This window comes from Tachypleus tridentatus, chromosome 7 (genome assembly GCF_004210375.1).
Source record: "Tachypleus tridentatus isolate NWPU-2018 chromosome 7, ASM421037v1, whole genome shotgun sequence".
In the NCBI taxonomy this organism is placed as follows: domain Eukaryota; kingdom Metazoa; phylum Arthropoda; class Merostomata; order Xiphosura; family Limulidae; genus Tachypleus; species Tachypleus tridentatus.
In genome coordinates, this window is record NC_134831.1 from 174,856,237 (window position 1) to 174,869,982 (window position 13,746).

Consider the following 13,746-nt stretch of genomic DNA (forward strand, 5'->3'; position numbering starts at 1 on the left):
ATCTGTGCTGTGCTCACTGCAGGTGTCACAACCCAATGTTTAGTTACCGCTGACCCACTGGGAGTTCTACTCTCTTCAAATAACTATGAAACCCACAACGTGACTCTTGCTTCTAATTTTCCACTTTTCATTTCAGTGTATAACTAAATTAAATTCATGTGTATAAAATGGGAACATTTTGTGATCCCTGAAAACGTGTAATCTGTAACCAAATTCTCTCCCTTAACATAGACTGCTCTTAAGTTTGTACTGAATTAGATTTGGCTTAATATTTTCCCTATTAAATGCTAAAAAGTTTTTTATTTTTATTTTTCCTTTTTATCTTTCGAAGCTCTACTCAAATAAGTGGTTGAGTCTAACAACGCAAAATGCATATTTTTTCTTTATGTTCATTGGCCTTAAGATTTTGGCCAGCAGTGTATCTGCATCTTCTGGATATATACACACGTGTCTACGTGTTATGGATATATATGTCAACATCTTCTGGATTTAATACAAAAGTTTCAGAACAATCTTGCCTCATCTAAATGTAGCGATCGGTTAATTTTTAAGTTACCTTTCAGTGCTATAATACCCAAAACTTTTCTTTTCCATGTGCTTCTTACTGGAAATACCTCTAACCTATACTTGCTGTATGGATGTTTAGCGCACCTCACGTTCTTACTACGTGCAAGAAAGATGTAAACGGGGGTACCTAATCTTTCAGGTCATCGTCTCTACCCAAATTATAGTCGACCAGCAAAACTGGATCTGCTCGATGCTAACTTGCACTGACCTATGTTTTGAAGTAAAATCGCCGCTAGAGGCGCGGTTAGCACGACTTATGTCAGTGTGAACAAACAAGTTGAACCTTTTAAAATGTTTCGTTTTTTCTATCTCTCCCTGTGTATAACGTTTATCAAAAATTGGTGACATTATCTTTTCATTACCTTTAGTTTAACAACTAAAGTTAATTCGGTGTTAAGCCGATTTTACGAAATTCTTATTTTCTTTAAAGCCCTCCTTAGAAATGTGACAGTTTCATAACGTTTACCAAAGTTCAAACTACAGAGTAGTTCTATTAGAACACGAAACAATAAAATTCTTTAAAAATTTTCCCCCTTTACTATAATTTATATATGTAACTATGGGCCCGATTCCCATAGTTACATTCCTATAAAACTGCAAGAGTGGTTACGTCATTCTGTTAGCAACTACCAGCTGGTGTTTAGTTTCACGTAAAGGTTAGACTAACAGCGTGGCTGGTATTCAATATTCACGTAAAGGTCATATTAATAACGTGGCTGTTGTTCAGTATTTATGTATAAAGGTTAGACTAATAGCGTGGTTGGTGTTCAGTATTTATATATAAAGGTCAGACTAACAGCGTGGCTGGTGTTCAGTATTTATATATAAAGGTCAGAGGTTATTTATAGAAAAGTAAGGGTACACTTAGTTCAGACTACTACTGTTTTTTAGTGTATACCAGAATACAGAATTGTAATTAGTCTGAAGGTTAACGTAGAACAGTAATACAGCTTTGCTCAACACACATTATAAAACTGAATGTATTTGTGAGTACTTGTCACAAGGAACCAGGAAATGAGCTCATTTTGATAATTCATCCTTATTACTGTCTTCCTTTCATTGAGATTCTGTTTTAATTTACTCAAAGCTGTTAAAACAGTCTAGAATTACGGTGCTGACTTAAAGCTGTGGGAACTTACTTTGTTACTAACATGAGGGTTGGTGGGATGGGGTCCAATGAAAACTACAGTTTTACACACAGATTCACCAGTTTTGTTTTCAGACATGTCACTATGTGGTTTACACCCAGATTCACCAGTTTTGTTTTCAGACATGTCACTATGTGGTTTATACCCAGATTCACCAGTTTTGTTTTCAGATATGTTTACTCTCTCATTATTCCCGTGATATATCAGCTGGTAGTTTATGGACCTACAATGCTAAAATCTTCACAAACAGAACTCTTTGTAGAGCTTGACGTTAAAACGAAAACAATAACTCTCACAATAGGTTTAATCTGACCCACCTGTGAACATTTATAGGGCTGGGTGTGACCTAATGGTTAAGATGCTGAGGCTGCTTATCCGAAAATTCATGGTTCGTGGCCCATTGCCACAAGAACGCACTCTCCACTATTCTCTCAGACTAGCGGTTGTCCCTGTTGTCTAAAATTAGAAACTGATAGCAGCTTGGCGTGAAATTTGGGAACTAAAACAAATTTATGGTTTCAGTGTTTTATCTCGTTTAGTTGGGTCATCGTTTCTATACAACATTGATACCCACGAACGAGTTTCATATTCAAAGCAAAGAAGTACTTTTATATTTCCTGAGAAAATGAAGATCAGAAAAGAGTAAAAACACAAAAGTATGAGAACACGGCAGCTAGTGGTAAGTACATGCGATATAAGAACAAGTTACACTGTGACTTAAATAGATCTTAAGAGAAAAACACACGAACATATCCTGCTTTCAAAATGATTGTAATTATTATTTCTGTTATAGTGAATAATGTCACGTGGTATGGCTGAGTAACTATGTACTACGTTTAGTCGGTTGTGTTACTAAGATAATAAACAGTAAAATATTAATTTCATATTAAAAGAAGCTTACGATATGTACAGTAAATATCGACTGTCTCTCCTTCAGTTTGTGACACGATGACATTCTATATTGCATTCTGTTGATCCTCAATAATGCTATACTGAGCAGAAGTCTCGAGGGTCTCCCCCTCCAAAAAAAGGAAAAAAAGTGTTTTTTTTTTTTTTTTTACTCTCGGCTTTCACTCAATAGATGCATTTCACAATTGGTCAAATGAGAAGCCGTTAAAAATAACAAATCCACATTTTGGAAGTGTTCAAACTTGGTCTCCATGGTTGTTTGGAATAAATGTGAATGTTTAGATTTTCATAAAAGGAATCAAAAGAAGGGAATGTTTGCAGCGAATTTTTACAGATAATTTCCAAGAAATATTATATTTCTAAACAGTAAAAAAAAATCGCATTAAAAACGAGATGTAAATGTAACCACCGCAAGCATATGCGTGTTTAAAATGTATAAAACATGAAACCTGCGCTTATTTACTGGTTATTTAGAACCGGAAATCACTTGTTCTGTGTGAATTCCACACAGTTTACGGACATAGAACTCCATCTAGTGTTATTAATGACAGCGTTGGAAAAGTAAAGAATCAGATTAAAATAAGTTTTAGGTTTAATTGCTTCCATATTGGTCTAAATTACTGTTCCTTCCACACGCAGGTAACAATAACAGTTTATATTTCATCTACACAAGATGTTTTCTCCGCCCTTATTCCATTTTTGGAAATTAATAAATTTATAAGGCAAATAACCCTGATGTATTGGAAGGAAAAATAGTTACTGTATCTAACGGATAGAAAATAATAAAGTACCGGTTCTTACCATAAGGATCGCTAACTATCCACACATAGATATTATCGTGTTTAATCATAACTAATCTGTTTAGCTGCTGATCTCCACCATCACAGCCCCCCAGTGGCTCAGCGGTATGTCTGCGGACTTACAATACTAAAATTCGGGTTTCGATACCCGTGGTAAGCAGAGCACAGATAGCCCATTATGTTGCTTTGTGCTTAATTTAAAAACAACAACAACAACTACCAACACATAATGTGTTGCACAATATCTGGTAAAACGTGATTACTATCGGTGATTAATATTGTACCCTAAAGTCAACCACATAAACAAAGTGGAAACATACACCTTCCACAAGAGGTAAAAATGGATGAATTTATTTACCCAAATCTCAGACATTCTCACTCTACAGAGGGTTTAAAGGATGAGTTTACTTACCTAAATCTCAGACTTCTTCCTCTTGTTTGATTCTTTAGACTTTTTCAGTGTGGACATTACAGGATAATTTCAGTTATTGTTTAATAACGGAATGTTTAACACCTTCAGTGGAGGTCAGTAGAGTTACAAACTGGTTAGGCTACTAGAATCACACAGAGGTGATGGTTTAGTATATTGTGGTATTTTGTGTAACCAGCTATTCAGACCACACCTTTTAACCACAAACAAGAAAGGCTTCCCGGGTGGGTGAAACGAGTTTACAACATCAAGGTCACAAAGAGTAGTCCAACGACGACAGGCGAGTTCTGCTGGCGCCAAGACGTTAAACTACATTTCTATCAGGTCTTGCTTGGTATGAGTAACTTGTCATTCGTTCAATATATCAGTAGTTTGAACACTGTATTCATGAAGTTAAGTGAACTTTAATTTCAATGCATAGAAAATACAGCGGTTATAGATGTATTTCCTTCTAACCAGTGACAGTAAACGATTACAACGTTTTTGGTAGCCATTTGAAGGCATACGACGATATAAGCAGGGTTTGGTACCCGTGATGGGCAAGTACAGACAGCCTATTGTGCATCTTTGTGTTTAACTAAAACAAAACGGCTAATGTTTTTAGATTTTTCTTTTTATGAACAGAAACATAAAACGCCCAGTACGTGAACGAATTTATTCCTTGTAAGCTGATGGAGAAATAAGCATTTTCACCTTAACTCACAAAACTACTATACATGTCCTTTACGTGATAAAAATTCCAGCTATAACTCAAATATGACTACTTGTCAATAGTCTTACAGCCTATAAGGTCATTATCTGAAGATTGTAGACGATGACTATAAATCATATCATTAATAAAAATTAACAACAAGGAATTATTATAATTATATAGTCTTTCACTGACGATCTTTAAAATTACCAGATTAAGTTCTGTACACTTTTACAAACATGAACTGTAATTTTAAATGTGCGTTTATTATTTTAGCAAAACTGCATTGGGCTATCTGCTGTTTCAAACGCGAAGAATCGAATCCCGAAGTTTAGAGTTGTAATTCCATAGACTTATCTCTTTATCCTACTAGGGGACTATTTTAAATGTATTATAATTATTGTGATGAGAAAAAGTTTAACACGTTAACAAAACAAAACTTTGAACGCAACTAATTAGAACTGTGCTGGCAGGTAGAGCAACGTTCCAGTACACATCAGAAAACTGTGACAGTTCTAACAACTAATTAGAGTGAAGAACTTTGGGATTTAGGAGACCTTTCGAAACAAAGGAAGACCTATTATTATTTCCCCTGCGCGTTTGTGTTTTCTTACAACAAAGCCACATCGGACTATCTGCTGAGTCCACAGTAATTAAGTAAGGATATAACGAACCATAACAACCACTGTAATTAAGTGAGGATATAACGAACCATCGCAACCACTGTAATTAAGTGAGGATATAACGAACCATCGCAACCACTGTAATTAAGTGAGGATATAACGAACCATCGCAACCACTGTAATTAAGTGAGGATATAACGAACCATCGCAACCACTGTAATTAAGTGAGGATATAACGAACCATCGCAACGACTGTAATTAAGTGAGGATATAACGAACCATCACAACCCCTGTAATTAAGGATATAACGAACCATCGCAACGACTGTAATTAAGTGAGGATATAACGAACCATCGCAACGACTGTAATTAAGTGAGGATATAACGAACCATCGCAACGACTGTAATTAAGTGAGGATACAACGAACCATCGCAAACACTGTAATTAAGTAAGGATACAACGAACCATCACAACCCCTGTAATTAAGGATATAACGAATCATCACAACCCCTGTAATTAAGTGAGGATATGACGAACCATCACAACCACTGTAATTAAATAATTACAACCATTATAATTAATTAATGTATATAACGAACCATTACAACCATTATAATTAAGTAATGTATGTAACATTATGGTAACAAGTGTGGCGTAGCATCACAACATTGTAATTAAATAAATGCGACTAAATATCCTAGCAAGACTGTAATTAGACTTGAACTCTGCTTATGTGATACTTCACCAGTCTGTTTATTTGCCTTCCACATGAACTTATTGTTATGCAAAATACCACATAAATTTCATATGTCTACAATCAGAATTTGCCTGTGTCAATTATTAGCATAAAGGTAGTTACAACTAAACTTCGTAAAACACTACCGTCACATGTGTAACCTTGGGTTCAAAGTTTACGGAGCTAAGTTTGTTATGATAGCTGACACATGATAATGTGAACAGTTCTCAATAGTTAGGGCGTCTGTTGCTCAGAGTTCAAGGTCACAGCAAAACTACAGAGCAAGTGAAAAAACGGCCCGCTTTCGCAAGCTTTATATATATCAATATCACAAAATGGAGAAGCAATCAGAAAATGGGGAAATTACGTGTTTGGTGTGAAAATCGTCTTTAGCACATTTCAGAAAATAGTCATAACCCGAACAATTAACACATCCCAAAACAAAACTGATAAAAATTGAGACTACCATTTCCATTGTGTCTATCACCCTAGAATGTTGTTGTTTGTTACCAAACTACACAAAGGGTTAACTGTGCTCTGCCCATCACGGGTATTGAAACCCTATTTCTAGCAGTATAAATCCGCAGCCATACCGATGGGAGGCCTTATAATGTTGTAACTATCCTTGGCCTTTGAAACCTTTTATTAAAAGGAGTTTATCACGGTTTATAAGAATCCTTAGCTTCAATGTTTACTATTTTTTTAATAATTAAATATTCTCCTGTGATTATCAGCGACAGTTTCTGAAGAGTCTTCGTTCACAAAATTTTGGATATCTTCAATCATCAAACTTATTATACACTTTACGTTAGGCTTAGCATCACAAACCGTTTAGAACAGAACTGACTTCCTGACATAATCTTAAACATTCTGTGTCTGAAACTGAACATAATTAAACTATTAAGTCATCGTTACCTCATTAGACCAGTTTGGCTCCATCAGTTTCTCTAGCCAAATCTTATTGAAATTAGAAACCGGTTTCTAAAATACATACAGGAAACCAATATAAAATCCATCAAAAATACTTAACAAAACACATTGTTTAAAAAGTCTTCAAACACAACCCTAAAAGTATTTGATAGATTATTACCTATACGAAAACTGTGTAGTGAGAATACATCTTTAAAAAAATCTACAATATAATTACGAAATTCCCTACAGTTTTTCTAAGAACGCTTTATCCTCACTACTGGTTTAAACTATAAACATACAAACATACCCCCTTCCCCATAAGTTGGACTTGAGCCAAAAGCGGTTTCCTTGAACTCAGCACGTATGGTGTTCCATTCTGTCATTGGCAGGAGATTCAAATATGTCATTTTCCTCAAAAACGCCTCGTCTTATTAGGAATGACGTATTTCAACACTGTTGTGTTATAACGTAATTAGTCTACCTTTAATTAGACTAAATTAACAGACTTCATCTTATAAACGCGACTTGATAAGGAAAACATTTTCAACCATATTAATATTACTACACAATGAAATAGACACGTAAAGATAACGTTACTTGCACGTAAAAGGTATTACGAGCACAGTGTAACAAAACGTGAACCAAAGCAAGTAACACCAATCGTTTCGTCTGAAAACATCAAATGTCGTTATCTAAGTTTTAATCTGATGCAAAACATGAGGTTTGACATTCGCTTATTTAGTTGGGTCTAGAAACAAATACACGTTCCAACAACACACACGCAGACATCAGTAGAAGTTAGATTCATTATATCACACTTGCATCAATTAACACGATACCTTTATACCCCTATACGGCAAAATATACCAGAATTTTTACATTAAACAGCAGCAAATAAATATAACAATAACAATGTCTACCCACTAATACCAAAACATCTGTTGAATTATTTACGTTAACAACAGACACAAAGGAATATAACAACAACCTTTACCTACTAATACACAAACATCTGTGACATTATTCATGTTAACTACAGACACAAATACAAGAATAACCTTTGCCTACTAATACACAAACATCTGTAACATTATTCACGTTAACTACAGACACAAATACAATAACAACCTTTACCTACTAATACACAAACATCTGTGACATTATTCATGTTAACTACAGACACAAATACAATAACAACCTTTACCTACTAATACACAAACATCTGTGACATTATTCATGTTAACTACAGACACAAATACAATAACAACCTTTACCTACTAATACACAAACATCTGTGACATTATTCATGTTAACTACAGACACAAATACAAGAATAACCTTTACCTACTAATACACAAACATCTGTAACATTATTCGTGCCAACTACAGACCCAAACAAATATGACAATAACTACCACTACCAGATAATTCGCAAACATCTGCTGCATTATTCATGTCAACTACAGACCCTTACAAATATAACAACAACAACCTCTACCGGATAACGCGCAAACATCTGCTGCATTATTCGTGTCAACTACAGACCCTTACAAATATAACAACAATAACCTCTGTCGGATAACGCGCAAACGTCTGCTACGTTACTCATATCAACTACAGACAGACACAAATATAACAACAACATCTACCGGATAACGCGCAAACGTCTGCTACGTTACTCATATCAACTACAGGCAGACAGAAATATAACAATAACAACCTCTACCGGATAACACGCAAACATCTGGTTCATTATTCATATAAACTACAAACAAATGTAACAACTTCTACTTGATAATACACAAACGTCTACTGATTATTTATGTTAACTACAGACACAAACAAATATAACAACAACAACCTTTACCTAATAATACACAAACATCTGTGACATTATTCATGTTATCTACAGACACAAATACAATAACAACCTTTACCTACTAATACACAAACATCTGTGACATTATTCATGTTAACTACAGACACAAATACAAGAATAACCTTTACCTACTAATACACAAACATCTGTAACATTATTCGTGCCAACTACAGACCCAAACAAATATGACAATAACTAGCACTACCAGATAATTCGCAAACATCTGCTGCATTATTCATGTCAACTACAGACCCTTACAAATATAACAACAACAACCTCTACCGGATAACGCGCAAACATCTGCTGCATTATTCGTGTCAACTACAGACCCTTACAAATATAACAACAATAACCTCTGTCGGATAACGCGCAAACGTCTGCTACGTTACTCATATCAACTACAGGCAGACACAAATATAACAACAACATCTACCGGATAACGCGCAAACGTCTGCTACGTTACTCATATCAACTACAGGCAGACAGAAATATAACAATAACAACCTCTACCGGATAACACGCAAACATCTGGTTCATTATTCATATAAACTACAAACAAATGTAACAACTTCTACTTGATAATACACAAACGTCTGCTGATTATTTATGTTAACTACAGACACAAACAAATATAACAACAACCTTTACCTAATAATACACAAACATCTGCTACGTTATTTGTGTTAGCTACAGACACAAACAAATATAAAACAACCTTTACTTAGTAATACACAAACGTCTGCTACGTTATTTATGTTAACTACAGACAAACAAATATAACAAGAACAACCTTTACTTAGTAATACACAAACATCTGCTACGTTATTTATGTTAACTACAGACACAAACAAATATAACAAGAACAACCTTTACTTAGTAATACACAAACGTCTGCTACGTTATTTATGTTAACTACAGACACAAACAAATATAACAAGAACAACCTTTACTTAGTAATACACAAACGTCTGCTACGTTATTTATGTTAACTACAGACACAAACAAATATAACAAGAACAACCTTTACTTAGTAATACACAAACATCTGCTACGTTATTTATGTTCACTACAAACAAATGTAACAAACTCTACTTGATAAGACATAAACATCTGCTACATTATTCATGTTAAATATAGATACTCAAAGATTCATATTTTAATAACACACCTCTAGCTGCTAACAAGATAGCACCTGTTAAAGGTATTGGCAAGTTTAATGGTTGTCACGCTTGATTTTCAGCAAGATAGACCTGCTTGCTGTGTTATAATTACAATATGGCGGACATTTGCTTCCACACTTGGTTGTAGCTGAGCGTAATCTGTTTGATACATGTATGTTAAAGTTTGGTTATTATTTACTGTACATTAGGCAAGCAAGGATATTCTAATCCAGAATTCATTTGTTGCTTGTAACGCTAACTTCTATTATGCATTCTTTGAACTAGTTAATTCTAAACGTTATCTGTTTCACAGAATACTTTTAGGTTTTAAATCAACTTATAAACAACTAACAACTGTTTTAAATTTCTACTCACTTAGAAAGTTGTTCAGAAAAATCCACTGTATTTTACGAGAAGGCAACGCGAATTTTACAAGACACACATCCAGACAAAGGATTGAATTCTGCGCTCACGACTTAATAACTCGGTATAATATGTTGGTCGTATGTGTAACTATACTGTCGCGTTCCATTGCCCTTAGCTTGTACGGGGAGAGATGAGAGACAAGTTGACTGGTTTAGTTTTTCGCTTACAACGTTAATCGCTCGAGGTACAACGTTCAGTTTACAGACTTTCTTCTCTACCAATGTAACAATACACAAACACACTTTAACATGGTTACACGCCTGTGGATTTAAATACGAAAGGCACGTGCGCGATTAACAATGATGAAAAGTAATCTGTAAACGACATGGTGACACATGGATATTAAATTGAAGAGAAAAATAAGTTGTATGTTAAACGACACAGCAAGAAGGAAAATTCACCTAGAACTCAGTCGATTGTGAGTGGCTAAAAATTCCTTTCTCAGTGACGAGGCCTACTGGTTTTATTTGCACAACACAAATGTACACAAGACCAAAAAGTATATTTTGCAAGAGTTGATGCTTACTTTAGTGACTTCGGACCGCTGTTCTCTAAAAAATCTGTGACGTAAAACAGTCGCGCACACCTACACAAGTACTGTGGAATAATAGATGTAGACAAGTCACGCGCACACATGCAACTACTGGAAGAATGTTCTAGTACTTAAGACTCGCACCAACAACCCGATACTGCCAACACGGCCCACACCCTATTTATACAAGCGTAATAAAATTGTAATCGCGCCATCTAGAGGTTGGTTTGTTATTATTTACATTCTAACACCGGGAGTTTGTAACTTGGAAATAGGAAATCATTCTGATACAAAATTAAATTGACATATGAAATAACGTGATTAGTTGTTGTTGTTTATACTTGTATCTCTAATGTTTAAGTATGTGTTACTTAATCGAATAATTGACCACATTTAACATTAAAATTTTTTAGTTTATTGTATAAGTGAATGCACGTTATCCTAAATGTTTAAGTTTATTGTATAAGTGACTGCACGTTGTGATAAATGTTTTATCTTATAAAGGACCACATTTAACGGTAAATGTTTTGAGATGGTTGTGAACCACAACATGTATTCTTATGAGACCATGACAATTAAACATAATATCTTGGCGCTTGAAACTGTTTGCACTAAACATCCTAAAAAAATATGAAGTAATTTTTCATATTAGATTGATTATTATGTATAATCTTATAACGTAGACATGTATATGGTTGTGTGTGTGTATATGTAGCAGACATAAAACACAAATATTTTATATACAAACAAGTGAATAATTGAGAAATTGTTGGTATTGAGGACTGATTATACAGTAGAACGTTTAATATGATACTTTGTTGATAGTTACCGAATGTATTACACTTTACAGCCTTGGAAGTTAGAAACTGCTTGTATTTATGGCATGTTGTAACCTGTTCTTCAAACAGACGTGTTACATAGTTGAGACATTTTCCTAATCTACACTTCGCCAGTTTTTAGTCCTGTAAAGCTGGACACTAAGTATATGAAAAGGACTTCTGTGGGAGCTAAGTTTGTTCGAATTGGATTCTTGTTTAGTTTCAGATAAATAATTGTAAGATTCATTGATGCGATTATCTGCTGACAATGTAATGATTCTGGGGAAATTCAGAATATTGGAAGGAAACACAGTAATTAATTACTGTGATTTAAAACGTAAACGTCATTGTTAAGCAGTATATTTATTAAACAAATGAATTAAAACTAGGCATAACAATACCAGCTTTATTACACATCGAGCCAAGCCTTTCTCTAAAACCTACCGTTTGGAGCTCTGCGATTAGACTGATTACCCTTCTCGGGTTCTTGTTTTCTACAATATTGATTGAACACGTGCTAATGGATTAACCACAATTATCGCTTAGATTGTGCTCTTAACTATTGTTCAAAAACAGAAGTGGGTTTAAGGAGTTATGACATGGTGATCCGTAACGGAAACGATGCTTATTACTGGTCCGGAATTTGTTGTTTTATCCGTTGAACATACGCAGTGTTGATTACTATGCGTCAAGGTCACTTGTTTTTTATAAGTCACGTGCATCCGGTAATGCAGCAGAAACAGTGTCAGCTCTGCCCTCGACGCTGCCCGTACCCTGATCAATTTCAATCTATCGTGCGTGTATCCAGCGTGTTTAAATATCCAGAACATTCTGTTTACTGACTAATCAGAATTTAGTTTCCTACAAGCGACTCTCCTCGGTACAAAGTTAATATTGATTTATAAATCCTAAGGGGAGGAAATACTTTTGTTGTGACCACCAGGTTACGCTCTTTTCGAGGAATAAAAACTCTCTCGTCATAACTTGTTCACAAATTATCACTTTCCAACACTGTTTATCAGCACGGTGAACAAAAGTCAACTCGGTTTCGTAAGTTAAATAATACGAGTTCAGCAAGTTGGTTTGGTGCAGAGGAAGCTAGAATAAATATTTCCAAATAAACTTACGTAACCAGCTTAGTTCTGATTGATACTACTATTTACATACCTGGTATCTCAGCTGATACTACTATTTACGTACATGGTACATCAGCTGGTACTACTGTTTGCATACCTGGTACCTTAACTGGTACTACTATTTACACGCCTGGTATCTCAACTGGTGCTACTATTTACACACCTGGTATCTCAACTGGTACTACTATTTACACTCCTGGTATCTCAACTGGTAATACTGTTTTCAGTGATACCATTATTTCTATACTCGCTATCTTAACTAATATCATTTTCGTATCTGATATACCAACTGGTACTACTATTTTCACACTTGGTTTTTCAACTGGAACCACTATTTTTGTACCCGCTAACTTAACTAGTACCACCATTTACAAATCTGGTATCTCAGCTGGTACCACTATTTTCATCTCTGGTACTTGATTCATTAGAAGTAAGACAAAAGCCGTGACCAAAGTGCAGTTAACAATGGGTAGAATGTTATCTGTCGGTATCTTAAATCTTTAATTCTAATCGGTAGGTGTAACTGTGAAACATTAGTTTTGTAATACTTGGTACGAGTAAACACACAGACACCAATTTAAATAGGGATGTAGTGTCTACGATAATACGTTGATTATATCGGGTGACTCGGTAGACAGATGTAGTGTCTACAGTAACATGTAGATTATATCGGGTGACTCGGTAGACAGATGTAGTGTCTACAGTAACATGTAGATTATATCGGGTGACTCGGTAGACAGATGTAGTGTCTATAGTAACATGTAGATTATATCGGGTGACTCGGTAGACAGATGTAGTGTCTATAGTAACATGTAGATTATATCGGGTGACTCGGTAGACAGATGTAGTGTCTATAGTAACATGTAGATTATATCGGGTGACTCGGTAGACAGATGTAGTGTCTACAGTAACATGTAGATTATATCGGGTGACTCGGTAGACAGATGTAGTGTCTATAGTAACATGTAGATTATATCGG